The sequence below is a fragment of the Gekko japonicus genome, unplaced genomic scaffold (genome assembly GCF_001447785.1).
Source record: "Gekko japonicus isolate JY-2015 unplaced genomic scaffold, Gekko_japonicus_V1.1 scaffold872, whole genome shotgun sequence".
NCBI classification, from domain to species: Eukaryota; Metazoa; Chordata; class Lepidosauria; order Squamata; family Gekkonidae; genus Gekko; species Gekko japonicus.
In genome coordinates, this window is record NW_015171529.1 from 216,603 (window position 1) to 231,362 (window position 14,760).

A 14,760-nucleotide genomic window follows, 5' to 3' on the forward strand; every position below is an offset into this window, starting at 1 on the left:
GCCAATGTGCCTGGCACGATGACATCACCTGGAGGTAATTATGGCAAGAATATCCAGGACAACAGGCTGGAGCCCCCCGCCAGCAACAGGTAAGGGCCTGGCAACTCTATAAACATCCAATATCTTTTGAATATAAATTAGGCTGATAACATTGTGTGTGTAAAGTGCCCTCAAGTTGCAGCAGACTTATGGTGACCCCAGCAAGGGGCTTTCAAGGCAAGTGAGAAACAGAGATGGTAGAGAGAGTTGATAAGGGTGGAGAGAGTTGACAAAAATATTTTTTTCTCCCTCTCTCAAATACTAGAACTTGAGGGCATCCAATGAAACTGATAGGTAGTAGGTTCAGGATGGATAAAAGGAAAAACTTCCTGAGACATCTGTGGATTGAGAGTGCTAAGTAACTATATTGCACTTACTGGCCCAAGTTCCGGAAGAGGAAACTCTCTCAGTCTTCAGCAATATCATCTGAACTTGCATGCTGTCTGGCATAAGAGAATGGTCTTGATGAGCAGCCTATCTCAGCACAGCTGGGTATACAAGAAAGGAAAACAGCTGGATTATCACTCCAAACTGTGAGCCAGGATAGTTGCGCTCAAATATTGGTCAAAGATTACCTCTTATGGAACCTCCACTAACTGGAGGAAAAGAAATACTGATGTATAGATAGAACAAAATTTGAGTCCAGTGGTCTTAAAGGTGCCACTGGACTCAAACTTTGTTTTGTTGCTTCAGACCAACGTGGCTACTCACCTGAATCTATTTTGATGCATAGATATGTAACCATTTTACCATACCTTAGTTTAATCCACATTGGGGTCTGGCATCTTTATTTTGTTAGAACAAAATTGCCACCATGAGATGAGATTTTTAAAAATGATGCATTTATTCCATAGTTACTTGTTTTTCTGAATATAGCCTTGCGTGATGAAACAGAGTTACAGCTCCAGAACTGTTAATTTTAATGATGCAATCCAAGTTTGTTATAACATGGTTCACTTTCTCATCTTTAGAATTTCAGAATGTTTGATCTCTATTTGCAGAACACATTAGAATCCCAAGAGTTCATTTCACTACTACAGGAACAACTTGAGTTGCCAGAGTTCCTGGGAAATGTAGTTTTTCCACACTACCTTTCACAAGGCTCCTTTGGAAAAGTAACATTTCTCAGGGTCCCTGATAACTAAAAGGCCAATATTCTTAGTGACATGGTTAAATAGCCAGATCAGATTAGTTTTATTTTAGTGCTACTATGAAATCATGATTTAGTGTGAAATCATCATGTTCACTACATGATCCATGATTGTCTAGAGTCATGCAGAAGACAATAAAAAATTAGGGAAACTGGTTTTGAACAGGCATGAATGAAAAATGCATAGAAATGAGAAAGGTAAGTTTTGTATGTGCACTTTTAAAACCTCTTCCACATGGCAACTTCATATTGAAAATCAAACCTCACAGAATGTTATGAAGCATTAGTTAAATCTGTTGCTGATAAAAAATATGTACTGCTGCTTCAAATATCCAACAGAGTAAGACATTTCTATCCTCCAGTTTTCACTTTGTTTTCTGTTGGTGTTTTTTTTTTGTATCTCACCAGCCCAAATGCTGAGTTCATTTGCATTTATAGGCTCCTGTTGATGGATGTCTGTTGGTAGCAGCTTTTGAGCTCCTTCAGGAATTCGTGTGTCATTGTGGAGCTAATCAAGGCAATTTAAAAATGTATGGTCCTGCATTGCTTAAATTTTCATGAATCATTGTATGTATAGACTTACAGCTATGCTTTCCTGGTATGCCACAAGAAAAGGACTTTTGAACTGTAGTACGGCTGGAAGTTTTTGTAATAAAATCAGAAACAGCATGATCTTTTAAAAGTGGAATAACCTCAGGCTTATGATAATAGTATTTTAGTATTTTGTCAGAACTTCTTAAAACAATTTAGGATCAAATGTATAACCATGCCACTCCCATCTGTTGTCAGATGACAAATGAATTTAATAAAACAATCAGATAACCACTTGCCATGCAGTCACTGCTTAAAAATATCCCATATGGCAGCTTGCACCATATGAGAATCTGGTTATTTGTTGTCTCTGGCTATGCTGGGAGCCGAATGTTACCATGTTACTACAGCTGGGGGGAAGTAAGGGGTGAGACATTGTGCAACTCAGCTTTGTGTGTGGCCAGAGCCTACAGATAGCCGTCTTCAAGCATCAGTCATAGTAAAAGGTCACCTGTTGTGACTATTAGCTGATTGGGTACATTCATGCAATACCCCTGATTTCTGCAAGACAATTCACAGGCCCCAGAAAATACAGACTTACAGTGACACAAGCACAGATCCAATTTCATTAACTACAGAAAGCTGCTAACAAGTAAGCAATGTGATCTTCTGTTCCCTTGCCTTAGACCACACTAAGCGATTACTATAATTGCTGTGGTATGTCTTATTGTTTATGGCCTCTTCCTACCTCTGAGATAGCTTGGTGATGGCTTTTGCCTGAGAGCAAGGAACGTGTAATTTCTTTTGTCTTCTTGGCTTTGCTTCCATGAATAGGGCCTGCTTGACTGAGCTGTAGTAAATAGCTGCCCTGTTAGCAGGCTTTCAGTAAGGGATTGCTTTCTTTGGAATTCCATCAGCCTTGTTCCTCATTTGTATAGTAACAAGGCAGGCATGTCCTGACCCATCAATCAAACTTTGAAAGAGCCATTCATAACAATGCCTACTGGACACACAGAGGCCAGTCCACAGGAACACTTACTATTGTAACAGTTTCTTTTGCAACCAATGGAAATACTTCCATTGATTTTCTAGTGGGATCAGAAAGCAAAATACTTAAGGCAATAGCTAGTGGTCCAGCCAAATAAGTTGTCAGCATGAAGAAGAAAGTTGGCACAGCGCACAGCATTAAACAAATAGGTCAGGGTGGGGTTTTTTAGTTGCATAAGAAAGCAATGCTTCTTTGTGCCAGTAGCTGTGCCACCATACATGAATGAGGCAGTGTCCTGACAACTCTGAGGCTTAGAGATGCCACCAGATGTCCCCAACTGCCTATTTCCCTTACTAATGTACGTTTGGAAAATGTTGCTGACCGTGGTGAGGTGGCAGAGCAGCAATGGGACCTAACGTGGACTGGGGCTAAATTTGAATGAGTTCATTTGGAAACAGTTTGAACTGGGCCAAGCATAACTTGCACATTGCTAGACCAAATGCTCCTCTCTTAGGGTCTGGTCACACGGACCTCAACTCCTTTATAATAAAGGAGAGATAAGTGGAAACCAATTTGCTACAATTTTCTGTTTGTATTTGTTCGGAGATGTATTGGAAATGTTAAAAGTAATTTTACTTAAAATAAAGAATTTCCAGATTCAGTTATACCACTGTTGTACAGTAGGAGGTTTTTTTCTATCCACTTTGTAGCTATAAGAATACAAGCTACTGAAAGGAAAATATTTCTTGCACTGAGTCAGGCCACAGTTCTAACAAACAAAACTCTGTGGTGAAAGTGTTATTTCTTTAATTTGCTGAATTATTTTTCTTCAAAATTGTTGAATTAGTGGACAGTGCTACCAACAATGTATATAATCAGCTAACTGTTCACATTGTTTTTAATAAAAAGGGTTGTATGTCTTATGTATACGATGTAAGTAGTTGGGGAAAGATGCCATTGTGTTATGGTTTGTATTGGTTGATACCGAACATAAAAAATCTTTGATGTACTTGATGCTGTATTTCAGATAGCAGTCCACTCTCTTTCAGAAAAAGGTTTTTGAATATCTGCTTGCCATTGTTTTTAGTACAATGTTATTGGCTCTTCTTCAATTTGGTTTATAAATTTATAACAAATAGTTATTAGTCCAGTGGCTTGCTCTTTTCTTCATTTAATAGGGTTTCAAAAGGGGTCATGGGTCTGTTTCTTATTTGTCTTAATATTGGTGATTCAAAAATGTTTTATTTGTAAGTATTTATACCAATGCATTTTTTGCTTTATTTTTTGTTCTGGTCTAGCTTTATCAAGTTTGCAAAAGTTACTTAATGCAACTATGGTTCCTGGAATAATTTCTGATCCATGCCAGGGTAACTGCTATACAGATAGGTGATAAACACCTAGGGTTGCCACCCCCCATGGGGGTGGGGGTTTACCTACTTTTGGGACCCCAATCCACTGCTAATCAGCTGGCCAGCTGGGGGAGCCCTGCCCCCGAGCAGCTCCATCCACGCCAATGTGCCTGGCACGATGACATCACCTGGAGGTAATTATGGCAAGGATATCCAGGACAACAGGCTGGAGCCCCCCGCCAGCAACAGGTAAGGGCCTGGCAACTCTATAAACATCCAATATCTTTTGAATATAAATTAGGCTGATAACATTGTGTGTGTAAAGTGCCCTCAAGTTGCAGCAGACTTATGGTGACCCCAGCAAGGGGCTTTCAAGGCAAGTGAGAAACAGAGATGGTAGAGAGAGTTGATAAGGGTGGAGAGAGTTGACAAAAATATTTTTTTCTCCCTCTCTCAAATACTAGAACTTGAGGGCATCCAATGAAACTGATAGGTAGTAGGTTCAGGATGGATAAAAGGAAAAACTTCCTGAGACATCTGTGGATTGAGAGTGCTAAGTAACTTTATTGCACTTACTGGCCCAAGTTCCGGAAGAGGAAACTCTCTCAGTCTTCAGCAATATCATCTGAACTTGCATGCTGTCTGGCATAAGAGAATGGTCTTGATGAGCAGCCTATCTCAGCACAGCTGGGTATACAAGAAAGGAAAACAGCTGGATTATCACTCCAAACTGTGAGCCAGGATAGTTGCGCTCAAATATTGGTCAAAGATTACCTCTTATGGAACCTCCACTAACTGGAGGAAAAGAAATACTGATGTATAGATAGAACAAAATTTGAGTCCAGTGGTCTTAAAGGTGCCACTGGACTCAAACTTTGTTTTGTTGCTTCAGACCAACGTGGCTACTCACCTGAATCTATTTTGATGCATAGATATGTAACCATTTTACCATACCTTAGTTTAATCCACATTGGGGTCTGGCATCTTTATTTTGTTAGAACAAAATTGCCACCATGAGATGAGATTTTTAAAAATGATGCATTTATTCCATAGTTACTTGTTTTTCTGAATATAGCCTTGCGTGATGAAACAGAGTTACAGCTCCAGAACTGTTAATTTTAATGATGCAATCCAAGTTTGTTATAACATGGTTCACTTTCTCATCTTTAGAATTTCAGAATGTTTGATCTCTATTTGCAGAACACATTAGAATCCCAAGAGTTCATTTCACTACTACAGGAACAACTTGAGTTGCCAGAGTTCCTGGGAAATGTAGTTTTTCCACACTACCTTTCACAAGGCTCCTTTGGAAAAGTAACATTTCTCAGGGTCCCTGATAACTAAAAGGCCAATATTCTTAGTGACATGGTTAAATAGCCAGATCAGATTAGTTTTATTTTAGTGCTACTATGAAATCATGATTTAGTGTGAAATCATCATGTTCACTACATGATCCATGATTGTCTAGAGTCATGCAGAAGACAATAAAAAATTAGGGAAACTGGTTTTGAACAGGCATGAATGAAAAATGCATAGAAATGAGAAAGGTAAGTTTTGTATGTGCACTTTTAAAACCTCTTCCACATGGCAACTTCATATTGAAAATCAAACCTCACAGAATGTTATGAAGCATTAGTTAAATCTGTTGCTGATAAAAAATATGTACTGCTGCTTCAAATATCCAACAGAGTAAGACATTTCTATCCTCCAGTTTTCACTTTGTTTTCTGTTGGTGTTTTTTTTTTGTATCTCACCAGCCCAAATGCTGAGTTCATTTGCATTTATAGGCTCCTGTTGATGGATGTCTGTTGGTAGCAGCTTTTGAGCTCCTTCAGGAATTCGTGTGTCATTGTGGAGCTAATCAAGGCAATTTAAAAATGTATGGTCCTGCATTGCTTAAATTTTCATGAATCATTGTATGTATAGACTTACAGCTATGCTTTCCTGGTATGCCACAAGAAAAGGACTTTTGAACTGTAGTACGGCTGGAAGTTTTTGTAATAAAATCAGAAACAGCATGATCTTTTAAAAGTGGAATAACCTCAGGCTTATGATAATAGTATTTTAGTATTTTGTCAGAACTTCTTAAAACAATTTAGGATCAAATGTATAACCATGCCACTCCCATCTGTTGTCAGATGACAAATGAATTTAATAAAACAATCAGATAACCACTTGCCATGCAGTCACTGCTTAAAAATATCCCATATGGCAGCTTGCACCATATGAGAATCTGGTTATTTGTTGTCTCTGGCTATGCTGGGAGCCGAATGTTACCATGTTACTACAGCTGGGGGGAAGTAAGGGGTGAGACATTGTGCAACTCAGCTTTGTGTGTGGCCAGAGCCTACAGATAGCCGTCTTCAAGCATCAGTCATAGTAAAAGGTCACCTGTTGTGACTATTAGCTGATTGGGTACATTCATGCAATACCCCTGATTTCTGCAAGACAATTCACAGGCCCCAGAAAATACAGACTTACAGTGACACAAGCACAGATCCAATTTCATTAACTACAGAAAGCTGCTAACAAGTAAGCAATGTGATCTTCTGTTCCCTTGCCTTAGACCACACTAAGCGATTACTATAATTGCTGTGGTATGTCTTATTGTTTATGGCCTCTTCCTACCTCTGAGATAGCTTGGTGATGGCTTTTGCCTGAGAGCAAGGAACGTGTAATTTCTTTTGTCTTCTTGGCTTTGCTTCCATGAATAGGGCCTGCTTGACTGAGCTGTAGTAAATAGCTGCCCTGTTAGCAGGCTTTCAGTAAGGGATTGCTTTCTTTGGAATTCCATCAGCCTTGTTCCTCATTTGTATAGTAACAAGGCAGGCATGTCCTGACCCATCAATCAAACTTTGAAAGAGCCATTCATAACAATGCCTACTGGACACACAGAGGCCAGTCCACAGGAACACTTACTATTGTAACAGTTTCTTTTGCAACCAATGGAAATACTTCCATTGATTTTCTAGTGGGATCAGAAAGCAAAATACTTAAGGCAATAGCTAGTGGTCCAGCCAAATAAGTTGTCAGCATGAAGAAGAAAGTTGGCACAGCGCACAGCATTAAACAAATAGGTCAGGGTGGGGTTTTTTAGTTGCATAAGAAAGCAATGCTTCTTTGTGCCAGTAGCTGTGCCACCATACATGAATGAGGCAGTGTCCTGACAACTCTGAGGCTTAGAGATGCCACCAGATGTCCCCAACTGCCTATTTCCCTTACTAATGTACGTTTGGAAAATGTTGCTGACCGTGGTGAGGTGGCAGAGCAGCAATGGGACCTAACGTGGACTGGGGCTAAATTTGAATGAGTTCATTTGGAAACAGTTTGAACTGGGCCAAGCATAACTTGCACATTGCTAGACCAAATGCTCCTCTCTTAGGGTCTGGTCACACGGACCTCTTACTGCGGTAGTTTTCCCGCAATTCTTATATCCGCGACATCTTATATCGCTTGAGATATATATCGCTTGGGGGTGGTCAGATGGTCCCTCTGTCTTCCGCTTCCCTCGCGCGAAGTACTGTTCACACAGGCGTTGTTTTGTTTTGTTTTTTTTAATCTGGGCATGCGCTCGTCTTCCCATGCGCTCGGGCGTACATACAAACTAATAAAAAGACCTTCGCTGTCCGTTCTCCTACCCGCTGGCGGCAAACACCCCCCCCAACCCAAGCACAGTGCCAGACCCTACTCGGAGTGGGCGAGAGGTTTAGGAGGCGCGAACCCTGTCGCCTAACTTTTCACTCCCCTTCGGGCAAGAGGCACTGCCCGGGCTTCCTCCCCTGCCCGGCAGCGGCGGGGGCTTCCCTTCCCAGCCCGCCTCCTTTTCTCTCCCGCGGCGCCTTGCACTGATAAGCGAGGGAGAAGCAGCAGGCGAGGGAGTGGGTCTGTGTATGTGCAGCCGCCGCAATGCGGAGAAGGGACCGGCCGGGTGGGGAGGCAGTGTGGGTAGAATGAATTGGGAGAGCGAGCGAGAGCGGCTCTGGCTGGCTAGCTGGCCGGCCAGCCGGCGCACACACCCGGGAGCAGCTTTGAACTCGCTCGCTCCCTCCCAACAGAGTTCCCGGCTCTGTCAGTGCTCAGCAGGTTTTTTCTCTCGTTTGACAGCTGGGCGCAGACGGCGACCTCGGTGGGATCTAAAAGACCAAAATAAAAGCTAGCGCCTGTTTGCACAAGCGCATAGCTAAAACCGGAAACACACACACACACAAAAACCAACGGGGGGGAGGGTAGCGCGGTCACGTTGGATTGCTGTCCAGATACCAAAACCGCGGATACAAAGCGCGAGATGTCAGAAAACACCTGTTCCAACAGGTGTCAAAAAACCGCGGATAAAAGTTCAGAAACCGCGGGAGTCTGCCGGCTTCGGACCGGGAAGCGGGTTTGCCTATGTAGACAGGAAACTTTACTGCGGGAGAAATCAGCTGCGAGTCCGGGAAATAATGTAGACATGAAACTTTACTGCGGGAGAAATCAGCTGCGAGTCCCGCACTAAACATCCGTGTGACCACGACCTTATATTAACCTACACCGAAAACTGAGTGTTGGGGAGATGACTAGGTTAGTCCTTTTACTTCTGTTTAGTTTTCTATGTGGAGGAGGTGAGGTTATTGTTGTTTTTTAATTGTATGGAGGAACATTTTATTTTGCAGTGGTGCAGTCAAGGAATAGCTTTATAACCTGATGTGCTGTTTGTGAGACCTGGGCCACAGACATGGGGATTGCCAGGGCCAGTGAAGAAATACCAAGCAATGTTTGCTACTGCTAACTAGAGCCAGTGTAACTAATGTCACTGCAGGGGAAAAAACAAAAGCAGAGACATGTGAACTAATGCCTTCCACTCAATGTTCCTTGCCTGTTAATATTTTTCCAGATCAGGTGTTACAATGAAGTTCTGGCATAAGATTAAAAAACAAGAGACACTTCAGAGAAGCAAGCAAACTTTAAAGTGAGTTCTAATACCTCTGAACAGCAGGTGCTGTCACGGTCTGCGGTGATCAACAGTGAGGCATCTTTTTTAAAAATTCAACCTTGGAACATATTGTGAGGACAACAGTAGTTGCTGAATAATCATATTGTGTGGCACATTTTAAGCTTCTGGTAATCAGACTTACTACAAGTCCTGATGATGGTCACACTGGATTAGTTCCATACAGCACCCTTTCCCCACAGCTGCTATACTGGAATGAAACCAGTACTTGAGGCAGTTAATGAAATTACCTTGTTCTAGCCACTCTCAGAATTCTTTTAAACTGGTTTTGGGCTGAGCAAAGATACCAGGCCTGTCTTTGAATGAAGGTTTTGTGTGCTGCAGGATGGGGTCCACCCCAACAAACCTATATTTGATTTTTTCCCCTATCAACAAACATAGTATCGGAGTTAATACGTGGAACAGATTAGGAAGTGGAAGCTGAAGAGCTTTGGCAATCTGGCATGTGCTTCCTTTTCTTACTCTCTAACTTGACCTTGTTGTCAGATCCCTGGCTGCTGTATTTGACTGCATCAGTCTATCTCTACAGTATAAGCAGGGAGGGCCATCCCATTGTTGGTGCTGCCAGGGAGAAGCAACCTGTGCACTTATAGAGGTTCATCTCTCCTACATGACAAAGAAAACAAGGTTGCAGTTTATCAACAGAGTAGCTAAATATTTAGCTTTCAGGAGCATTTTTTTCTTTAAGTGTGTATGTTTTCTGAGAATTCTCTCCCAGGTCCCCATGCCTTGGATTCAGCCAAAAATCTCTTCTGATGAAAAGATTTCCATCAGTGGAGCACTCCTCCATTTCCCCCCTCCTGGTGCAGCCCAAAATATTCCTTAAAAATTGCTGCTCGTGGGGTTGGACATTGACTACAGGAGAAGAGAATGTGCAGAAGTCATCTTCCCCCTTCTGTCTGTTGAAGTGATTGGCAGGATCCAAAGCAATATATGCATAGGTGCTTTACACATATAGTAGAAAAAATTACCCCACCCCCCAAAAAAAATCCCCAAAGTTTACCTAGGAGTGCAGTGAGATTTTTGACACAGATGGGGACTCCAAGTCTGTTTGGCCAGTTGTCCAGTCACCTAGTTCAAGCAAAATATTTAACCAGAATAAAAACTTGAAAGAACTTCTGTTCATGTGCCTACATAACATCTGGCTTTAAGTTCATTTAATTTCACAACAATAATTAGTTTCAGTAACAGTAAAGAAGAAAAAAGTTAACATTTATTTACTTTTTTAGCAGTCTTCCATCTTAAGGTTCACACAGTGGTTCACAACAGATTAAAAAAGAAAATTCCATTATAAAATTAATGTAAAATCATATAGAAAACCACAGAGGAATAAGCAATTAACAAGGACCATCTCAATTGCAATCCAATTCAAAGACCTCCCAGAGAAGAAAGGTCTTCAATTTAATTTGGAGGGCCTGTAGGGTTAGTGCCAACCTCACCTCCAAGAGGAGGGAATTCCACAGACGAGTAGCAGCAGCTGCAAAAAACCTTCCCATAGTTCCCAGTCAACCTAAACTCAACCTAGTCCCAGTTTGGCCTGTTTGTCAGTTCTGAACAGAGACATTTTTTGATGATCAGTTCAACAGTTCATCTGTCTGTTTGTTGATGTTTGACAGGTCATTTCACTGTATTTTTTACTTACCATGCAGTATAGTGCAGTTGGCTTTTCATGCATGCGGGTTTTCACACAGCCTGATTTAGGTCTACTACCTCCCCATTCTTGCTGCATAACTATACTGCATGGTATAGTTATATAGTACTACCTCCCCATTCTTGCTGCATAACTACTCTACTCAGCAGGGAATTGTTTCAATAGACAATTAGATCACTTACAAATCATATAATTGTCATCAACAAATGCTTTGTCTCAATAAAACCATACCCTTCTGTGTGCGTCTAAATAGTCCTTAGTGATGGTAATGGCTGCCTATCAGTTTGAATCAGCAGCATCCTTGCACATAGGCAGTTCTGGGAAAACCTGATGCAAAATGGTTCAGGGCAACTGCTCAGCATGAACCATGCAGATCGAGTGATTGGCTCACATCTGATTGCTACCTTCAAACATGGTAAATTCAACCATCAAATGTGTTCTTAGTGAAATTGGCAGCATCCTTAATCTCAGTTACAGCTGGCTCCCACAAGAAAGAAGCTTCAAGACAGAGAAAGCTAATATAGGTGTACACAGTCCTTCACATACTCTGGACCTGAGCCATTTAAAGTCTTAAGGTTCAAAATGGACACCTTGAAGCCAGAAATAAATCGGGAGCCAGATGATCACTGTGGCATTTCCTAGCAAGGACAGTTGCAGCTGCATTTTTCACCCAAATAGTTGCCAAAATTTCTTCAAGGGCAGTCCCAAGGCAAGAGATGTTCAGAGGTGGTTTGCCATTGCTTGTCTCCATAGGGTACGTTGCAGTAATCTGATCTTGGTGTTTACAAATAATATAAAACTGAGCCAGAGCAGCTTTCTTCAGGAATGGCTACAGTGGACAAACTAGCCATTTTGGTAAAAATGTACTCCAGGCAACTTCAAATTCCTGGGACAATATGGAGTCCAGAAGCACCCTTTTGCTATAAACTTGATCTTTCGAGAGTGTAAACCCATCCATAACAAATGAAAATCTGTCCCAGAATCAGTTTTTTCCTCACCCATAGCACTTCTGTTTTGTTTGGACAGTGTTTCAGTTAATTAACTTACATCCTGTATCAAGATATCTGTTAAGTATTTCTATTGCGTCCCTGGATTTAGATGTAAAAAAGAGATAGAGGTTGCAATCATATGCACAATTATACCCGACATAGGTGCGAATGTCAGGCAGATTTAAAGGGCATGATCAGACAACAACATCTGGGAGGCGCCCCACAGCAATCAGCAACTTGTTCTGCTCCACCACAGAAACGGAGTTAAAAGACACTGGGAAGAATCCGGTAGTAAATGGGTTGCAACCAGCTACGAACGGACTTTCCCGTGTCTGATAGCTCCAGCGTGCTCTCATGGTGTTGGGATGGTCTGATCAGGCCATCCTGACTCCGTGCCATTGTTCCTTCCCCCCTTTGCAGTATGCGCATCATCGTAAACCCCATAGGAAGCCCTTGGTGCAGAGGTGCAATTAATCTATACCTCAGTTAAGAGCATGGGGAAAAAGCAGCACAACCCCCCCCCCTCGCCCACAGTTGCGTCTGATCACACACTGACGGACTGCCCCCACAGCTTCAAAGGGAGGTGTGATCTTGCAACTGTGGGTCAAATTCCTCCAGAGGAAATAGCCTCACTTCCCCCCCCCCATTTTTTCTGGTGCGTGTGACCGCACCCAGAGTTGTGTGTCCTCAGTACTGAGTTGTCATTGTGCCCCACATCATCAGCCCCATATAGAAGTACAAAGGATGAATACCAAAACTGACCCTTGTAAACCAGTGGCCAATGAGCTGAGTGAACAACATCATAATCTGTTCTAGTTGTGACATGTGATTTGAGGCACTGCAAACCCCATTGAAAGGGACTGCAGTCTCTTTAAATGGGGTTTGCAGAAAGCTCAAAAAACAACTGAGCAGTGGGAAGCTGCTTACTCCCCACCACTCAGCTGTTTCGACCTGCAAAATAATGCAAAAAAAAAAAAAAGCTGCCTCTCCACCATGCAGCTGTTTTGGCTGTCTTCTGCTGTCCCTTTAAGCTTTAAAAGGACTGCAGAAGACAGCCCAAAAAACAGTGGCCAGCAGAAAGGTGGGGAGATCCCCCAGAAACGAACTTCTCTCCCACCTGTCTGCCTGCTGTGGTGAGCCCTCACCAGCAGAAAGGGGGGAAGATCCCCCAGGAATGGACTTCCCTCCCACCTTTCTGCTGGCCACAGTGAGCCCTCACCAGCAGAAAGGGGGGAAGATCTCCCAGGAAGGGACTTCTCTTCCACCTTTCTGCTGGCTCACCATAGCCAGCAGAAAGGTAAAAGGGAAGTCCCTTCATGGGGGATCTCCCCCCTTTCTGCTGGCTGCTGTTTTTCAGGCTGTCTTCTGCAGTCCTTTCATCAATCAATCTATCCCCCCCCCTTTCTGCTGGCCGGGGTTCACTGTGACCAGCAGAGAGGTGGAAGTCCCTTCCTGGGAGATCTCTCCCCCCCTTTATGCTGACTGGGGTCACCACAGCCACCAGAAAGGTGGAAGGGAAGTCCCTTCCCAAGATATCTCCCCCTTTCATGAACCATCACTAGCCACCATCAATTGCACAAAAAATCCTGATAGTTTGTCCTAAATCTTCAGTTCACGACCTTCAGTTCATGAACTCTGAACAGTGCAAAATTTGTGACAAACTTTAGTTCATCAGCCTGTTCATACCCATCCTTTTCTCACAGGCAGGGCCAAGCTTAACTATTAGGAGCTTCTCAGTGCCTTCTTTTCTTCCCCATGCAAGGTATCATAAGTCAGTCTGTGTTTAGTGATAGCACAGATTCCACAGACAAAGAGCTGCCTGCAGTTGACCCTCAGCCAGTAATTGAACAACCAGCTGAGCTGGCTCTGAGTCAAGAGAAGAGCAACAAGAGGTCAGGTTACAGCTGAGCAGAAGTCACAGCCTACAGCTGAAACTGAGCCAATGCCTTGTAGCTCTAAGCAGTAAACAAGCCACCCCAGCCCACCTAGCTCACCAACACCCCTGTAGTGCCGATGCTGTCAGAGGCAAGCTGAGTTTCAGGAAAGGAAGAGGAGTGTGAGAGTCATGGTCCATCATTAGTTGTCAACTGATGAGATGGATGAGTAGTTTCAGGATGACTGCCAAGGAATTGGCTGAGGCTTTAGCTTGTTAAGACTTGGCTAAAAGTCAGCCATGAGAAACAGTAGCTTGTGGATGTAATAAGTACACATTGCTACCAATCTTCCTGTTATTGGACCTCTGCAACCTTGAACCAGACCTGACAACTGGCTTTTCTGGAAACCCTAACACTGGACTTGCTACCTGGAACTCCTTGAGCCAGTTTGGACATTGTTAAAACTGCTCTTTGGAACATCTAACTTTGGACTGGACTCTGATTATTCTCTCTCCCTCTGTCATCCTTGCCATGATACCTGCTCCCTGGGAGGGCCGGGCCAGTACACAAGGCAAGTGGAGTCTGCTTGAGCCCTGTGCAATGTGAGTTAGATAGCAGCATCTGACATGGCTAACTCCCACATGAGACAAGGTAAGGCAGAGGTGGGTGCCCAGATGAGCCTTAATCTAGGTGAGGCAAGCAGGGTGGAGGCAGTGCCTGACCAAGCCCCATGTGAGGCAGAGTAAAGGGTGGTGCCTGGGTCATCCCAGCTGAGCCTCATACAAGGTGAGGGAGGCAGTGCCTGGGTGTATGTGAGACACGGGAAGTAGCATCTGACCCCCTTGAAGCTTGCCTGAGGCGAGGAAAGCATCACTTGGCCAATTGGTTAGGCAGGATGCCTCTTCCTCCTTCCTTCTATCCTCCCTTTGGGAGGGAGGGTCAGAATCGGACGGACTGCCTCTTCCTCTTTTCCTCCCTCCTTTGGGGGCGGGGGCAGGGTGGGCTGGAAGGGTGGCCCTTTCCCAAGGTCTTTCACTCCCAGTCTGCCACTGCACAGAGGGTTGTTCTGAGGATAGATGGAGGAGGGGAGAATAAAGTAAGGTATTTTGAGTCCCATTATGGAGAAAATTGGGCTATAAATGAAGTAAATAAATAAATAAACCTGAAGATGTGGGGCAGATAAATGGTGGGTGGGTGGGTGG